The 18051-nt window shown below is 34.5% G+C and overlaps 1 non-coding gene across 1 annotated transcript; it reads left to right on the plus strand.

Moving 5' to 3' along the window:
• The first annotated feature begins 1321 nt into the window (after window positions 1-1321).
• Window positions 1322-1424, plus strand: LOC111719768. The gene has a single exon (XR_002769758.1). It is a non-coding gene; the product is annotated as a U6 spliceosomal RNA (small nuclear RNA).
• Window positions 1425-18051: the final 16627 nt, after the last annotated feature.

An 18051-nucleotide genomic window follows, 5' to 3' on the forward strand; every position in this document is an offset into this window, starting at 1 on the left:
TATATTCCCAATGCTCTGAGCACCTTCTTCCAGATTTCTTGGCACCTAAGTGACATAGTAGGTAGAGTGCCAGGCTTGGAGTCAGGAAGACCTGAAATCAAATTTGGCCTCAGGCACCTAAAAACTAGGTAACCCTGGTCTTTTAACCTCCATTTGCCTCATTTTCCTCATTTGTAAAATGGGATAATACTACTACTTATCTCTCAGGGTTGTTGTAAGAATAAATGAGTAATATTTTGTGATGTTTAGCCCAGTGACTGGGCTATATGCACTATATAACTTTCAGCTATTATTATTAGTTACCAATGGAGCCTGCACACCATTCATTATTTATCTCTCTTGCTTTATGATAGAACCAAACCATCTTCTTATCTTTTTTCCATCCAATCTCATATTTTTCTGATGATCCCCTCCCCTTTACTGCTTCTTATTTGTAATATGTGTTTGCAGCCAGCTCATGTTCCCCATGACCCTAGTCTAGCCTTTCCATCTTGGATGTTCCTCAGCTAGAATCTAGACAGCATCCCCAAAACATAGTGGCACTTAAAAAAAAATTCACCTTTGTTGCCAGAAGTAGCTTTAGGGTGTTAGGCAATTTCCCAAAAATAATCCAGTCCATTGTCCTACTAGTCCTCCAGACTCCATCAAGATGAAGAGGGTTCAATGATGGGCTTAGCTAACACCAAGGTTCTAGACATCTATGGCTGTCATCAAGAATCAATTGTTGCTAGTTGAAGAAGCTCAGCAGCACCAAGTGTTTTGGTTTTGTTTCATTTTTTTTCCCATCAGTAGCAACTCATTAAGATCAACTAATAAGGTAGAGAGAGATCTGATCTCCACAGCTGGAGGAAATACACATTAAAAACACCAACCTTTTATAATTCTGAGGTCTCAAATGCAATACAACTGAGTTATCACTATGTACCCAGTTCTGTGTTCGGTGCTATAGGAAGCCTTTTCTGATCTCTCCATGTTCTAGAGACTTCCCTTTAAGGTTTGTTTCTAATTTATCCTATATATAGCTTTTAGATTGTGACTCCTCAAGAGCAGACAGTCTTTTTGCCTTTTTCTGTATCCCTACAGCTTTGTGCAGTGACTGTCACATAGTAGGCACTTAATAAATATTTACTGACTGACTGACTAAAGAATTGGGAGAAGGATAAAGAATGGCCATGACTTCAGGGAATTTACAATCTCATTAAGAAGATGAAAAATGCATAACTCTGATAGTAACATATGATATTATATGATTAAATGCCAAGGTGACTGGCAAGAATAATAGTTCTGAACAAGGAGATATTAAAGTGACTGACTGGTACGCTTGCTTTGACAGCATATATACTAAAAGTGGAATAATACAAAAGAGATTAGGATGGCCCCTGTGTAAGGATGGCATGCAAATTAGTGAAGCATTTCATCTTTATTTGATATTGTATTGATTGCCTTCTCAATGAGTGAGAGGAGCAAAAGGGAGAAAAAGAATTTAGAATTCAAATTTTTAAAAGAGTTTAAAATAAATAAATAATTTTTTCTGAAAAAATTTTAAAGAAAAGTGACTTCAGACTCATGGTATTATGGATTTCTAAAGGGAAGGGTCTCATTGCTGTAAAGTAGAATAAACATGAGTCTATCATATAAAGAAAGGGAATGAGGCATTTATATAGGGCCTATTACATGCCAGAAACTCTTCTAAAACACTATTTTAGAAATATCATCTTATTTGATGTTCACAACAACCCTGAGAGATAGGTATTGTTATTATGATCCTCATTTTATAATTGGGGAAATTGAGGCAAATGAAGGTTAAGTGCCTTCTCCAGGATCACACATCTACTAAATATTTGAAGATGGTTTTGAACTCAGATCTTCCTAACTCCAGTCCCAGAGTTCTATTCCCTGAATCTCTTAGGTGGTGCCTAGGCTATACATACACACAGGACTCCAAAGCTGACTGTTTTGACTGAATCAAATAGGAATGTCTGTCAAACAACAAGGTTAAACATTATATTTTCCCACTGAATTGATGGCAAATTGACTAAATTGACCAAACATATGTTTCTTTGATGATGCCGTATCCACCTTCCCCAAATGAATTTATCTAAAAAAGACAGTGATACATAGAAAAGAATTCTGCACTAGGAATCAAAAAGAGCTGGATTCAAATTCTATCTTTATTATTATCTAGTTCTGTGACCTTGAGCAAATGATTTGCTGGCACTTCGGTTTTCTCATTTAATAATCTATAGATTGGACCAAATGTCCCTTGTTTTTAGCAATTATTTATTACTGGGCAGTTAGGTGATATGGTGGAAAAAACAATGATCTTGGAATCTGAAGGATTCAACCTCAGAAACTTTTTAGCTGTGTGACAGTGAACAAGTTATTTAACCTTTAATTGCCTCAAAAAGAGAAAAAGGAAAGGAAAAAATAGTTACCTAATATCTAATAGCACTGAGTTAACATGGTGGATATAAAAGATGCATAAGATATAGTCCCTGACTTCAATCCTATTATGGAAGCAAAATTCACATTAAACAGATAATAATACAATGCATTTTACAATTAAGTACCCTCAGTACCAAAATATAGGAAGCAAAAATCTCCCTACTATGTACTTGATGAGTATTTATAACAATCCAATCCAACAATTAAGTACTTCTTAAGTGCCTACTATATTCCAGGCACTGGAAAAGCAAAGACAAAATGAAAAATTTTCCCTGCTGTGAAGGAGTTTACATTTTACTAGAAGGATACAACATGCAAAGAAGAATATATATATATATATATATATATATATATATATACATATGCATATGCATATATACAATAATTTAAGGAAAAGAAAGTAGTAATTAAGGACAGCAAAAGGACCTTGTATATAGGTAGTATAGCAGGAATTGATTTTGAAGGAAGCTAATTCTAAGAGATGGGAGAAAAAAAGGCAAGCCTGTCCAGGGATTGGAGGAAAGCCAGCCTGTATAAAGAAATGCAAGAAAGCTAGGGCTAAAATGCCCAGTTTGGGTATCAGCAAGTAGACAAGACTGAAACACAAAGTATATGAAGATGAGTAATATGGGAATAAATTTTGAAAGACAAGTTGAAGCCATATCATGAAAGGTTTTAAATGCCAAGCTGAGGAATTTGTGTTTTATCCTCAAGGCAATTCATGGATAAATAAAATGTGAGTGCTTTCAGACACCTGGAAGAAAGGTAACTACTGTATATAAAAAGTGTTATTGCAATATGTAAATTATACATGAAAAACATAAACACATAAGAAAGTGACAGCTTGTAAGCATGCATATTGGGTAAAACTAGACCTAATGTAACCATACATTGATATTATTATGAGTTCTCAACAAGGCCTGAATGAAAAAGACAGGGACATCTTTCAGTTTTAGAGATCAAAGCTTTTCACGGGTAGCATTCCAAAAGAACATGAACTTTAGAGCTTAAATCATTAGAATTAGGAAAGGACAAAAAAAGCTTTGCTAAACTGGTAAGTCCCAATTTTTGTTTCTTTGTTTTTACCAAAGATAGTCTATCCCTTGTTCATGAGACATTTGTTGATTACATATTGCAGTGCTAATTCTATGCATCTGAAAAAAACCACCATAAAAATAGCTGTAGCTTATGTGTTAACATTGGCTGGATAAAGGGGAAAAGAAATGATATGAAGAAATTGAAAAGACACTCCAAATTAAGTCAATATATATTGGTGACTTTGGCAACAGAAGAAAAAGGTGATGATGGGGAGAGGAAATTATAGAGGCCAAAAAATTTGTAGATAATATAGAAATCCCATGACTCCGTATCACGACCACTTTCTTCCCAAAGAAGGGGGAGGACTGACTGACAGACATAAGATATGGCAAGCACCAAATAAAATCAAGAAAAATGAAATTGATCACATTTTATCTGAAAGGAAAAGACTTGTGAATGTAGAAGTTATCTTTAAGTAAGTGGTTCTGAGTAATCACACCATCAACACAGAGACAAGATCAGAATGTACAATAAAGAAAAAAGAATTAGAAAAAGATAAGGCATATGATAAAAAAAACATTTACTTCTGAATTACTTAAATAAGTTATTAAAATTATGAAGTGAGAAATAGACAACAGAAATTACATCAACACTATAATTTCATTCAGAAGTTAAACCAATGTAAATTAATTACTCCAAGAAGCCCAAAAGAGCCCAGAAAGCATCTTACTTAGCCAACATCTGACTTACTTGACAGATGGACAGAGATAGCTGCCAAATGCAACACCAGGCTGGAATTATAAATTCATCTATAAAATCTTTTGAAGAAAGATGATGAACAATTATAAGTAGCAACATCTTACAAAAAAACAAACAGTAGATGATAAATCTAATTTGAAGAAACTAGTTTAAATGATAAAACTACTTTAAAGACAGAGCAAAATATTCAACAAAGCAATGTTACTCTGAAGATGTTAAAAAAAAAAAAAAAAAAACCTGGAGTACAAAGAGAAGAAAAATAGAAAAAAATATTCAAAATTAATTTTAACAACATTAATGATAGTAAAACCATTAATCACAGTCCCTTAGGTGCTCATAGAGAAGGTAGAAATGTCATTAAGGAGAACAAAGACAGAGAAACCACTTTGACTAAGTGCCTATGGAGGAAATCTATGCTGGAAGTAATATGGAAGTAAGGACATGGAGGGAAAAACATTCGAAGTATCTAAAAGACAAGGAAAAAACCTTGTTAAAACTAAAGTAAGTTAATCAAGAAAACATTATAACTAACAACCTATATAACTATTCTTCCAACTATACTTAATTTTTATGATAGTTATTTATACATAAATCAAGGACACAGTAAAAATATTTAGTAGGAGAAAAGCAGGCTTTCAGAAGTGATATTCTACAGCAGACCACATTTACTATCTTACAACTAAGTTTAAAATGTAGAGAATATTAAATGCAATTTTGCTCATTGCTTGTTAATTATCACTTGTTAATTTCATAGAACAAAATGCTACCTTATTGGCCCTTTCATAGGAAGTTATCTCCAATTATAAATCAAAATTGTTCAGGATTCCAAGTAACCTGCTGTTAATAAACTTCAGGGAAGAAATGCAGCAAGGAGATACATTCACCACTTTCATATAGAAATCCAAGGTATAGTCTAAGTAGAAAGGGGAATCCCTATGGAATCTTCAGCTACGAAATAAGGGAGCTGCATTAGGTGATCTTTAAGGGTCCATTCTAACTATACAGTCTTATGTACATGTCTCTTCATCTCTAAAATATGGAACCAAGGTAAGAATATTCCAAAATTCCCTTTATATCTTTAACCTTGTTGTCTTGTTTTGAATCTAGAAAGTTAGTGAGAGAAGGAGGAAGATACATGTGGATTTTACTTTAGATAGCAGTAATATGAAAGAAATCAGGTCTTTACTCTTACTCATAAGCCAAAGAAAGAAGCAGTGTGTTTTTTCATGTGGAATCTTTTCAGTTGGAATTTTTCATTTCTTTTTATCTTTTTTGGGGGGGGGTTATTAATTTAAACTTTGACACAGGGACTGAGATTTAGTTCAAAATAGGGTTGGCAATATATGTTAGATCTTCTCTCCAAGTCCACTTTAACCTTATGTTTCTGTATTCTTATCCTGGGCTATCTAAGCCATGCCATTGTAAATACTGTAATATTAAAAAAACAAAGCTTATTCATCAGAGCATATAACTTGGACAGATATGGCAAATGGAAGTTGAACTGTATCCAGAATTGAACAGGAGGAAGACAGCAGGTTGGATTGCCTTTGGGAAATTGTAAAGTTCTACCAATGACCCCAAACGTCTCCCTGAAACAAAGAACCATTTTTTTCTAAAATATTCCTCCAGCAAAGTTGTATTTCTACAAGTCTTGGAATATATCACAGTCTCTGGATAACTGAAGAAACACCCAAAAAACAATGGAAAAGCTCACAGTATATGAGCAGGCTGCAACATATCAGAGATAAGGAATTATGGCAATGAAGTCATATAAAGGACATTATCATAGCACTGTTTGCCAGAAAAAAAAGACGGAATGGTCACATAGCAAGAGTGAAGGACAACCCATGGGCCCCTTTGGTGTTCTCATGATACCAATAAATCTGGAGGAAAGATCCTTCCTGGTGAGTTCCATGACATGATGCCCATGGAAGAATTATGAAAAATATAAGCAAAAATCTTATAGGAAGGACAACCCTTAGATGGGTTGCTGTCTGTATAACTGGATTTCATATTGATGAAATCATGGAATCACTGTAAGGAAATGTTAAAAATTTAGATCAATTTGGACCAATTCTTCAAGCTCCAGCTCAAGTTCCACTTCCTCCATTAATCTTCCCTGGCCACTCTAACCTGTTCCTGTAAACTCATAGCATTTATCTTGTATGCTTGACCTTGTGCCCTTTTTCAAATTAAGTCTTCTTTAAAATACTGTTTTCTTGTGTGGTTAACTTTCATATGTCAATGTCTTGTCTATCCAACTAGATTTTGAACTCTGAGGATTGGAACATTTTCTTTTACATATCCCTATTGTATTTAGTGCATAATAATGTCTGTTAAATTTATTAGAATGACTCAATTGTAAATTCAACTGTGATATTGAGATCAAATGTATTATTTTCATTTCCAAGGTGTAATATGTGCCAAGAATTCTTCCAGATTTCTCCCCCAAAAAAAATCATAACAATAAGTCGACAAAGCCTAGGACCAGTGAGAAACACAAGTTTTCACAATGAATCATTTAATAAAGTAAGATTTAGAATTTATAGTACCTCATCTTTTACTTAGCAAATTGAAACACATCACATTTCTTGGGCTGATTATAATATTAAATCTTGCATTTTATGACTCAAGAAGACCTAAAGTGATTTCCAGGAGAATTTTTAATAGGATATAAGAACTCTTTTGAAAAATGTAAATGTATTTAGAGCTTGCTACATGTATATTTAGTTGCAGAGTATACTTTGCTTCATGTAATATAGTATGAAAAGGCAGATTGGTGTAGTCTGTGTATGAGCACAATCACAATAATAATATCTATGAAAATTCAAGTAAAAAAGAATACAATTCAACTTAGACTTCAGAGGATTTGTTGAATTATAGCTCTAAACTATTGGCAGACATGGTGACCTAGTAGATGAGATATCTCTTTTTAAATAAAGTGTTGATGTTTACTTATGTATTATATATATATATAATTTTTACTTATATATGATAAATGTGAAATATATATAGAAGAATTGCACATGTTTAATATACATTGTATTACTTGCTATCTAGTGGAGGGGATAGGGAAGGGAAGGATCAAAATTTGGAGCACGAGGTTTGGCAAGGGTGAATGTTGAAAACTATCTTTGCATGTATTTTGAAAATAAAAAGCTATTTTAAAAAAAAATTAATTTCTGCAGATGGATATAGCTGCCTCATAGCTGAGGCATTAACTCATGAAGTCTAACAGGGGAATTCAGACATAATGTCCTCCCCAAACCTCTGCTTCCTACTTAGAGGATGGGAAATCTCCTAAATAGTATGATGCCAGAGTCTTTTAACCAGAGAATTTCCTAGTTCATGTTAGTATTCTAAAACCTGACCTTCCAAAGAGAGAAGGGGATTTCCTGACCAATGTGACTCTTGAAAAATGATATCCATGTGACTTCCCACAATTGTTGTTGTTGTAATTCATCCTTCTTTTTTAGAAAAGACCAGTGACATAATGGGTGGTGTCTTGATGCTCAAGTGAATTGGATTTAAATGAAATAGAGTTGCACAAAGTTGTCAGTCTCCCTTCTAGAGTCATCAGAGTTCAGTGGCAAAACAAAAAGTCTGGATGACTCACCAAAAAAAGAGAGTGGGATGAGCAGCAAGGTGATGCAGTAGATAAAGCACCAGCCCTGGAATCAAGAGGACCTGTGTTCAGATTTGGCCTCCAACACTTGACATGTACTATCTGTGTGACCCTAGAAAATTTACTTAACCTTAATTGCCTCATTTAAAAAAAAATTAAAAATAAAAGTCAGGATGGCTGATGATGACTTAGGATGCAAAGGATAACCTTGGTATCTTTAAGGTCTGACCAAGGTCTAACAGCTCACAGCATCACCTTCATAGCCATTGGAACAAATTGTTCTTATCTACCTATTCTGCCAGTGGAAGCTTTTGAACACTTGGTGTAGACATTCCCCCTAATTCACCAAGAGGCTGGAGGACTGTCAGTTACCTTCAAACTGCTTTAGTCCATCTGCTGAGACAGTCAGGTATGGCCACCCCACGAGCTATATAGCTTCTTGGAATCATAGCTGGAGGATCAGTAAGAATGAAAATCATAGCAAAGGGGTACAGAAGACTTGCATGTACTTTGTTCCTCCCATTCCTGAGTTTTAGGGATGATTTAAGTCTAATAGAAAGGGGAGATCACTTGTCTAGTAGCTGAAGAATGTTCACCTTTTTGAAGGAGTCCAAACCACATGGTGCATCATAAGTCTGGGAGGGAAGGACTATGCTATCTATATCTTAGGGGAAAGTTGGGTGGTCAATAAAATGTCATGGTATTGCCCAATAGGCATTTCTTCCAAATGGAATCCCAACTATAGTCTGATGTCGAGTCAGAACAATTCTAGGACACTGATAGGGAGAAAATAGGAATTAGGATTCCCCAGAGAAAAGAGATAATTACACAATTGTTGACAAGCTATTGCAGGTTCCTCATGTGTTTTCTGTATCTGTTTAGAAACTCTTTGGAATTCTTTTAATCTCTTACGTTTTCTGCAAGATGAAATAAAAGTTATACTTTACTTGATACACATTTTTTACCTTGAGTGTTTATATAGGAACTAGCAACTCTTTTGTTGTTGTTATTGTTCTTCAGTTGTTTCTCAGTTGGGGTTTTCTTGGCAGAGATAGTCATTTGCCATTTCCAGGCATTTTTCGATTCCTGAAAACTGAGGCAAACAGGATTAAGTAAATCGCCTAGGTCACACAGCCAGTAAGTGACTGAGGATAGATTTGAAGTAATGAAGATGACTCTATACACTGTGCCATCTAGTCTATTTATGAAAACCTATACAAAAGATATATTTAGACATTTGTCAGAGTATATTGCTGATAGGTGGATAATGAATCAAAAGAGATATCAATTTTTAAGGATACCTCCAGATTTGTTTGTATGAACTGAACAATTGAGCTACTTGTTTTATATAAAATGAGGGGAGTAGATTAGATGACCTGATAATCCTTCCATTTCTTAATCTATGGTCTGTTCTTCTTTTTGGATCAATGCTTAAAATCCTGAGGAAATAAAATATTTATATTTTGATCTTCTTTTAACTATTCACTAAATGTTTTTGTTAGAGCATTATTGATAACTTAACTAAGTAAATTATTAAATTATTCATACCAGAATAGGCTGTCACAGATAGAAAAAAGATTTACACAGCAGAGTGGGAAGATATGTCGCCTTCTTCCATGCCTGAGTGCAAATCTTGCCATGTAGCCTCAGACGGAAGCATAAGCATGGATGGGGAGAAGGCAGAGTTGGCAGCCCATGTAACTGGGTATGCTCCTGGTCACACATACCACTGTTACACTTCCCCTGTGGCCACTTTCCTGATCCACTTTTAAAGCCACATAGGAAAGCTGCACTGATGGCACTTTCTAGGGAGAATTCAGGAGTGGGTCAAAAGAAGGGTTTTCTCTTCTCTGCACTCAGGCAGCTGCCCCTTGGAGCATGAAGCAAAGATTCAGATGAAACAGACTGAAACAAAAGGCCATTTAATCAGAGAGCAGTTGTCCTCTTAAATTTCTCCAATGTGATGAATCATAACAGAAGGCAAAAAGGCAGATTGAATCATTGTCAATTCACCTATCAATGCAGAAGATGATCACTTAACTTTTCTTTCATCAGATCTGAAATTGTTAACAAAGAAGATTTCCATCTTTCCAAGATGGAAATATAAAGTGGAAAGATGAAAATCTCCCCCCACCCCCGGCCCATGCATAATAAAAATTAAAGCTCACTCTGTAAAAGGAGCATGTTGATTTGGGAGGTTGACTCTGAAAGTAGACATTTATACTGAATGAATATATTTGAAATCTGTTTGATGCTTTTGCATAATAATAATAATGGTTAATAATAGCTAGCATTTATATAGTAGTTACTATGTGTCAGGCATTGAGTTAAACACTTTGAGATTTTTATATAATTTGTTTCTCATAGAAAACCAGAGAAGTAAGTACTATCATTATCTTCCTTTTTTTACAGACAAGGAAATTGAGGCAAAAAGAGGTGAAATTACTAGCCCAGGATCTCAGAGCCAGTAAACATCTAAGGAATCCTTTTGAAAATAGTATGTAACTAGAGGAATCATTTGAGCAATATATTTTAAGTGGAGGAAAATTTCTAATTTATCAAATCCATTACATTTTAGGTTTTTCTTTTTAATCAATCACACTTTTAATAGGAGTGATTGGGATGAAAAGAGGCTGAGAAATAACTTCTTGACTATTATGGAAAAAGAGAAAAGGAGACTTGTATTTTGTTTTAGCCTAGGAATAAAAGGTATTCACGGCTAAAATAGTTTTAAGGTTTTTGATTTGTTTGGTTTTTTTGTTGTTGTTGTTGTTTTTTTTAATGAGACAAAGTATCCCTATCGCACCCAAGCTGACGTGCAAGGGCCACTCATGAACTTGATGTCAATATTGATGAGCATGGACACTTTGACCTATTTCATTTCTAATCTCAGCCAGTGTCTCTGAACAACTTGAGGGCTTACCATATTGGTGCCAAACAGCATAGACACCCAATTGGCTTTAGCCCTTCTTTAGCTCAGAACTCTTAAGCTCAAACAGCCCACTGACCCTCATCTTTCCCAGCTGTAGGGAATTACAGGAATATGCAATCGATCCTGGCTGAAAATAAATTTTTATAGGGAGAGTAGGGAAAGAAAATGAGGGTAGGGGAAGAAGAGAAAAATCCAAAATAGCTAAACATTGTTCAAGAAACCCTATGCCCAAAAGAAAATATTAACAAGATTTCTGCTTAAAAAGAGAAAAATAATTTTAGTATTATTTAATGGAGGAATGTGATATCTGAGTCCAAAATGCAGGTATATTCCAAAGAGTAGCCATGATGACTTCCTCTCATCATCTCACTCAAGTCCACTACTAAAAACTATTTCAGAGATGAGGTGATATTTCAGTTTTCTGCCCTTGGGCTCTATGTTGAGACTGTAAATATTAAAGGGGTAGTTTCACAAAGCTATGGCTGACTGTGAAATAATAATTGGAATAGACACCACTAGTTTGTGTCACAGAATTGGGTGAGTAATTATATAATGAGTGAGACAAGTGAAGATGGAGACAGAGATGTATATACACTAATCTTTTCTGTTGGCCAAATGAAGTTCAGTAGGCTAACAAATATGCTGAAGGTGTACTTGTGAACTATATACATTGTCCTCTACTTAACTCTACTAGAGAAAATATATTTTTCACATATCTGAAACTAGTAATGTGAATAAGTCTATTTTAAAAGGTAATGTTGCTAGGGATGATCTTCCCTCAGACTGATTCCATCCATGTAAGGAACTCCGAGTATGGAAACTCTTTCCACAAACGCACCTCCAATGCAAATTCCCCCAGAGCAGAAGGTTTCTCCATCAAAGAAGATTATATATAGAAAATATTCATTTGCAACTTATATTCACAGAAAGTTGCCTGGGATCACTGGGAAGTTAAATGACTTGCCCATAATTGTTTATTGTTGTTATTCAGTCTTGTCCAACTGTTCATGATCCCATATGGGGTTGTCTTGGCGAACATAATAGAGTAATTTTTTCTCCTGCTCATTTTACAAGTGAGAAACTGAAGCAGACAGGGTTAAGTTACTTGCCCAACACCACACAGATAGTGTCTGAGGTTACATTTGAACCCAGAAGATGAGTCTTGCTGATTATAGGCTTCAGCACTCTATCCACTGTGCCTCTTACCTGCCCCTTGACCATGGACACAGTCAATATATGTCAAAAGCAGGATTTCAATTACCCAAGTATTCCTGATTCCTAAGGCTGACTCTCTGCTCTATTCAATCTATCATGTTGCCTCTCTTGAGTTAATGTATTGCCATTTTCCTTTATCTTCAAAATGCCACTAAATTTATGACACCCTTCCCTATTTCCTGTGAAAAGAAAAGATAAGAAAGTTATTAAGAACAATTTCTATAATTTTTAGGTTGTAAAAATATCACGTTTGTTTCTCTGTTACAAATGATAACATACACAATAGGTCTGTTTTACTTTAACAGCACATAGATATGGAGATCAGTTTCACTAACCTGAAAAACGACTTGACTAGGAATTTTCTTTTCTTTTGAAACTTATTAAAAATACTCATGTACCACATTTTTGCCTTCACTTGATATAAGGATTATAACACCAAGAAAGTGTCTGGTTCTTGGGGGATGTTCTTTGAAAGCCTGGAGAAAATCACACTCCTAGCACCTGAAGGATCAGTAGAGGATAGTTCAATTACAGTCAGAAAGTACTGCAAAGAAAATTCGTACATAATTCTCACAGTGCTCATTACCTTTGGCTTTCTGCCTTAGCAACTGCCATGTACTACATCAAGCGTGTAAATGTTCATTGCAGAATGCGCTCTTGGCACAACCTATGGGCCCTTGTGGCAGAGACTGGGTTAAGAGAAAGCAAGCACAAGACATCTGAAACATGGTCCCCTAACTTTTCAAAAGGTTGAGGTTTTAATCACATGACATATGTTGATACTAATAATAATGTCCAGCTATGCTATGTAGCAATTAATTAATTAATATACATAGCAACCCTATGAATAGGGATGCAAACCTTACTGCCATCTTCCTTTGGAAATTTTCTATTGATGTTCATGGTGGAGCTGTTTGTTTTTTAATGAAAGGTTAAAGAATTTGTTCAAAGTCATATTTCAAGCCTGCCACAGAATCACAAGTAGGACTCATGGTTCTAATCTCTTAGGTCTATTAGGCTGTGCTGAAGTCAGCAGAAGTTGTCTACCCTGTTCTTTCATCTCGTATTTTCTTCCCCCTGTCACATTTTCTTTGGTTTCAAAGAGTACAGACCAGAAAACAAGTGCCAGGGCAATTAAATTTTGTCTGCTGATAAATGAACCTCATTGTGATAGTATAAAATAGGAGCCTCCCTCTGTCATGGAAGTATTCCCCTCAAGAGCACTGCATGGGGAATCAAAGGACCTGAGCTCCAGTCCTAGCTTCTTTACTAACTATGAAGATTTAGGCATATTACTTTATGTCTTTGATACCCTGGTTGTTTTATCTGTAAAATGAGAGTTGAAATTGATAAATGGTCAAAGCAGACTTAAACGGGCAATTTTCCAAGGAAGAAATTCAAGTTAGCAATAGCCATATGAAAAGATGTTCCAAATTGCTAATTAGAGAAGTGCAAATTAATGCAACTCTGAGATTCCACCTCATACCCATCAGATTGGCAAAGTTGACAAAAAAGGGAAAATGAGGAATGTTGGAAAGGATGTGAGGGCAGGGGTGAGAAGGAGAGGGGAAGGCACATTCACACATTGTTGGTGAAAGTATAAATTAGTCCACCTGTTTTGGGAAATAATTTGGAACTCTGCCCCTAACTACTAGGCCTATACCCTCAAAGAGATCAAAGAAAGAGGAAAAATTTCTACATGTACAAATAAATAGACATGTATATTGTATATATATATATATATATATATATATATAATACATTTTTTGTTGTTCAGTTGTTTTAATCATGTCTGACTCTTCATAACTTCATTTGGGAGTTTTTTGGAAAAGATATTGTACTGGTTTGCCATTTCCTTCTCCAGTTCATTTTATAGATGAGGAAACTGAAGCATACAGGGTTAAGTGACTTGTCCAAGGTCCTACAGATAAGCAGTATCTGAGGCCACATTTGAATTCATGTCCTTCTGACTCCAGGACTGGCATCTATCCACTCTGTCACCTACCTGCTCATATAATATGTGTGTATACACATGTATCTGTATATATATATATATATATATATATATATATATATATAGATAGATAGATACATCTGTGTATGTATGTGTGTAGCTAAAGAGAGAGAGAGAAAGAGATGTAGATAAACAGAAAATCTCTTTTTTGTGATTAAAGAACTAGAAACCAATGGAGTAACCATAAAGTGGAGAATAGCTGAATAAATTATGGCTATGAATGTGGTGAAATATTATTATGATATAAGAAATAAGAAAAAGGTCAGTTTCCAAAAACTTTGGAAAGATTTAAATGAAGTAGCATAGAGTGAACAAAACCCAGAGAACAATTTATATAGTAATAACAACTTTGCAAAGGCAAAACCTTGACAAATAAGAACTTATGAGGCAGCTAGATGGTACAGCAGATAACTGGGGTCAAAAGAATCTAGTTCAAACCCAACTTCAGATACTTACTAGCTGTGTGACCTTGAACAAGTCTTAACCCCAATTTCCTTGCTTAATGAATGAATGGTTAAATGGATAAGTGAATACATAAATAATAACTCTTATCAGCATAATCAACAACCTCTACTCCAGAAAACTGATAATAAGCATGCTATCCACCTTCTGCAGAGAGCTAGTCAAGTCAAGGAACAAAATGAGGCTTTTATATATCTAATATATACATATATATATGAAATGCCCAATGTGGAAATTACTTTTGCTTGACTATGCATGTTTGATACAAAGTTCTCTCTTTAATGGGGGGTAAGGAAAGGTAGAAGGGAAAGAAAATAGATTTTGGTTACTTGAAAAACATTTTTTTCAAATGAAAGAGTTGAACTGGATATTCTCTAAGGTTCTTTCAGAACTCTAAAATCTGGTAATTAAATTGTCACCTGTGTTTTTTTAAAGTTTCATCTTGAAATTATAAAATGAAGTTATCTCAACTGAAAGAATATCTTGTAACTTTTTTTTCTTTTTGCCATTCTGTAATAGTGGCTAATTTTTTTTTAAATTTAATAGCCTTTTATTTACAGGATATATACATGGGTAACTTTACAGCATTAACAATTGCCAAACCTCTTGTTCCAATTTTTTTTTTTTTTTTTTATTTAATAGCCTTTTATTTACAGGATATATACATGGGTAACTTTACAGCATTAACAATTGCCAAACCTCTTGTTCCAATTTTTCACCTCTTCCCCCCCACCCCCTCCCCCAGATGCAGGATGACCAGTAGATGTTAAATATATTAAAATATAAATTACATACACAATGAGTATACCTGACCAAAACGTTATTTTGCTGTAGAAAAAGAATCAGACTCTGAAATATTGTACAATTAGCTTGTGAAGGAAATCAAAAATGCAGGTGTGCATAAATATAGGGATTGGAATTCAATGTAATGGTTTTAGTCATCTCCCAGAGTTCTTTTTCTGGGCATAGCTGGTTCAGTTCATTACTGCTCCATTAGAAATGATTTGGTTGATCTCGTTGCTGAGGATGGCCTGATCCATCAGAACTGGTCATCATATAGTATTGTTGTTGAAGTATATAATGATTTCCTGGTCCTGCTCATTTCACTCAGCATCAGTTCGTGTAAGTCTCTCCAGGCCTTTCTGAAATCATCCTGTTGGTCATTTCTTACAGAACAGTAATATTCCATAATATTCATATACCACAATTTATTCAGCCATTCTCCAACTGATGGACATCCATTCAGTTTCAGTTTTTAGCCACTACAAAAAGGGCTGCCACAAACATTCGTGCACATACAGGTCCCTTTCCCTTCTTTAGTATCTCTTTGGGATATAATCCCAGTAGTAACACTGCTGGATCAAAGGGTATGCACAGTTTGATAACTTTTTGAGCATAGTTCCAAACTACTCTCCAAAATGGTTGGATTCATTCACAACTCCACCAACAATGCATCAATGTCCCAGATTTCCCGCATCCCCTCCAACAATCATCATTATTTTTTCCTGTCATCTTAGCTAATCTGACAGGTATGTAGTGGTATCTTAGAGTTGTCTTAATTTTCATTTCTCTGATTAATAATGACTTGGAGCATCTTTTCATATGACTAGAAATAGTTTCAATTTCTTCATCTGAGAATTGTCTGTTCATATCCTTTGACCATTTTTCAATTGGAGAATGGCTTGATTTTTTATAAATTAGAGTTAATTCTCTATATATTTTGGAAATGAGGACTTTATCAGAACCTTTGACTGTAAAAATATTTTCCCAGTTTATTGCTTCCCTTCTAATCTTGTCTGCATTAGTTTTGTTTGTACAAAAACTTTTCAGTTTGGTATAATCGAAATTTTCTATTTTGTGATCAGTAATGATCTCTAGTTCTGCTTTGGTCATAAAGACCTTCCCCTTCCACAGGTCTGAGAGGTAAACTATCCTGTGTTCCTCTAATTTATTAATAATTTCATTCTTTATACCTAGGTCATGAACCCATTTTGACCTTATCTTGGTGTACGGTGTTAAGTATGGATCAATGCCTAGTTTCTGCCATATTAGTTTCCAATTTTCCCAGCAATTTTTGTCAAACAGTAAGTTCTTATCCCAAAAGCTGGGATCTTTGGGTTTGTCAAAGACTAGGTTGCTATATTTGTTGACTGTTTTATCCCTTGAACCTAATCTATTCCACTGATCAACTAATCTATTCCTTAGCCAATACCAAATAGTTTTGGTAACTGCTGCTCTATAATATAATTTTAGATCTGGTACAGCTAAGAATAGTGGCTAATTTTATATGGCTAACTGAAGTCTAATCTTGCACTCCTGTTGCAAATCAATAAAAACCTAAAAAACTCAAAATGTGAGCAACCTAGATATAGACACATTAACTGTCAGGTGAAATATATAACATACTTTGAGAAATCAAATTTTATTTAAGTTGACTTGAGGTATGCACAATGTATTAGTATATGTTATATATGAACAAATTCAATAAGCATTTTAAAAGTATCCATTCTGTAAAGAGCAGGTCCTGGATTTCCAGAGCTTACAAATTTGGGCAAGATTCTGCTCCAAGGAAGAAAATTTACAAAGTCATTAATTAGTTTGGAATCACTGGACAATTTATCAGTTCTAATTGTTTGCTAATTTTTTTCTGTTTTTATTAAAGTTGATGCTTATGACTAAATGTATTTGTATTTTATATAATTTAGTTTCACATTGTTAGATATCCAGACTTAATTAATATTATAAAATACTAGCATTTATAATGAAGACAAAGACTCCTCATAAATTTTTTTTCATAATTAAAGTCTTCCTTTAAAACGTTTTTCAAAGAAGTTTATCCAAAGGACCTATTTTCACAAAATTTTCCAAAAGATCTGTTTATAGCAGCCTTTTCTCTGATAGCAAAGAATTGGATATTGATGAGATGACCATCAATTTGGGAATAGCTGAACAAGTTGTGATATATAATAAAATGGAAAATATTGTGCTAAAATGATAAGCAAGATGCCTTCAGAAAAACCTTGAAAGACTCATGAATTAGTGTCAAGTGAAGTGACCAGATCCAGGAGAACATTGTACACAGTAACTGCAATATTGTATAATAATCAAGTATGAATGACTTAACTATTCTCAGCAATACAATGATCCAAACAATCCCAAAATGTTGACATGATGACAAATGATATCCACCAGAAAGAACTGATGTTTGAATGAAGACCAAAGCAAGGATTTTTCACTTTTTATAGTTTTGTGAAGTTTTTGTTTGTTTTCTTTTTACATGACTCCTATGGAAATGTATTTTACATGATTGAATATGTATAGTCTGTATCAAATTGCTCACCTCAAGAAAGGGTGAAGGGAGAGAAGAAAGGAGAGAATTTGGAACTCAAAACTTTTAAAAATGAATATCAAAAATTATTTTCACTTATAATAGGAAAAAATAAAAGATTATTTTCTAAAAGAGCAAAGTGGTTTCACCCAAATGAGCCAGAAGAAAATATCTGCTTATTTGGAATTATGCCCCAAAAGCTATAAAACTGCATCCCCTTTGACCCAGCAGTG

This window comes from Sarcophilus harrisii, chromosome 3 (genome assembly GCF_902635505.1).
Source record: "Sarcophilus harrisii chromosome 3, mSarHar1.11, whole genome shotgun sequence".
NCBI classification, from domain to species: domain Eukaryota; kingdom Metazoa; phylum Chordata; class Mammalia; order Dasyuromorphia; family Dasyuridae; genus Sarcophilus; species Sarcophilus harrisii.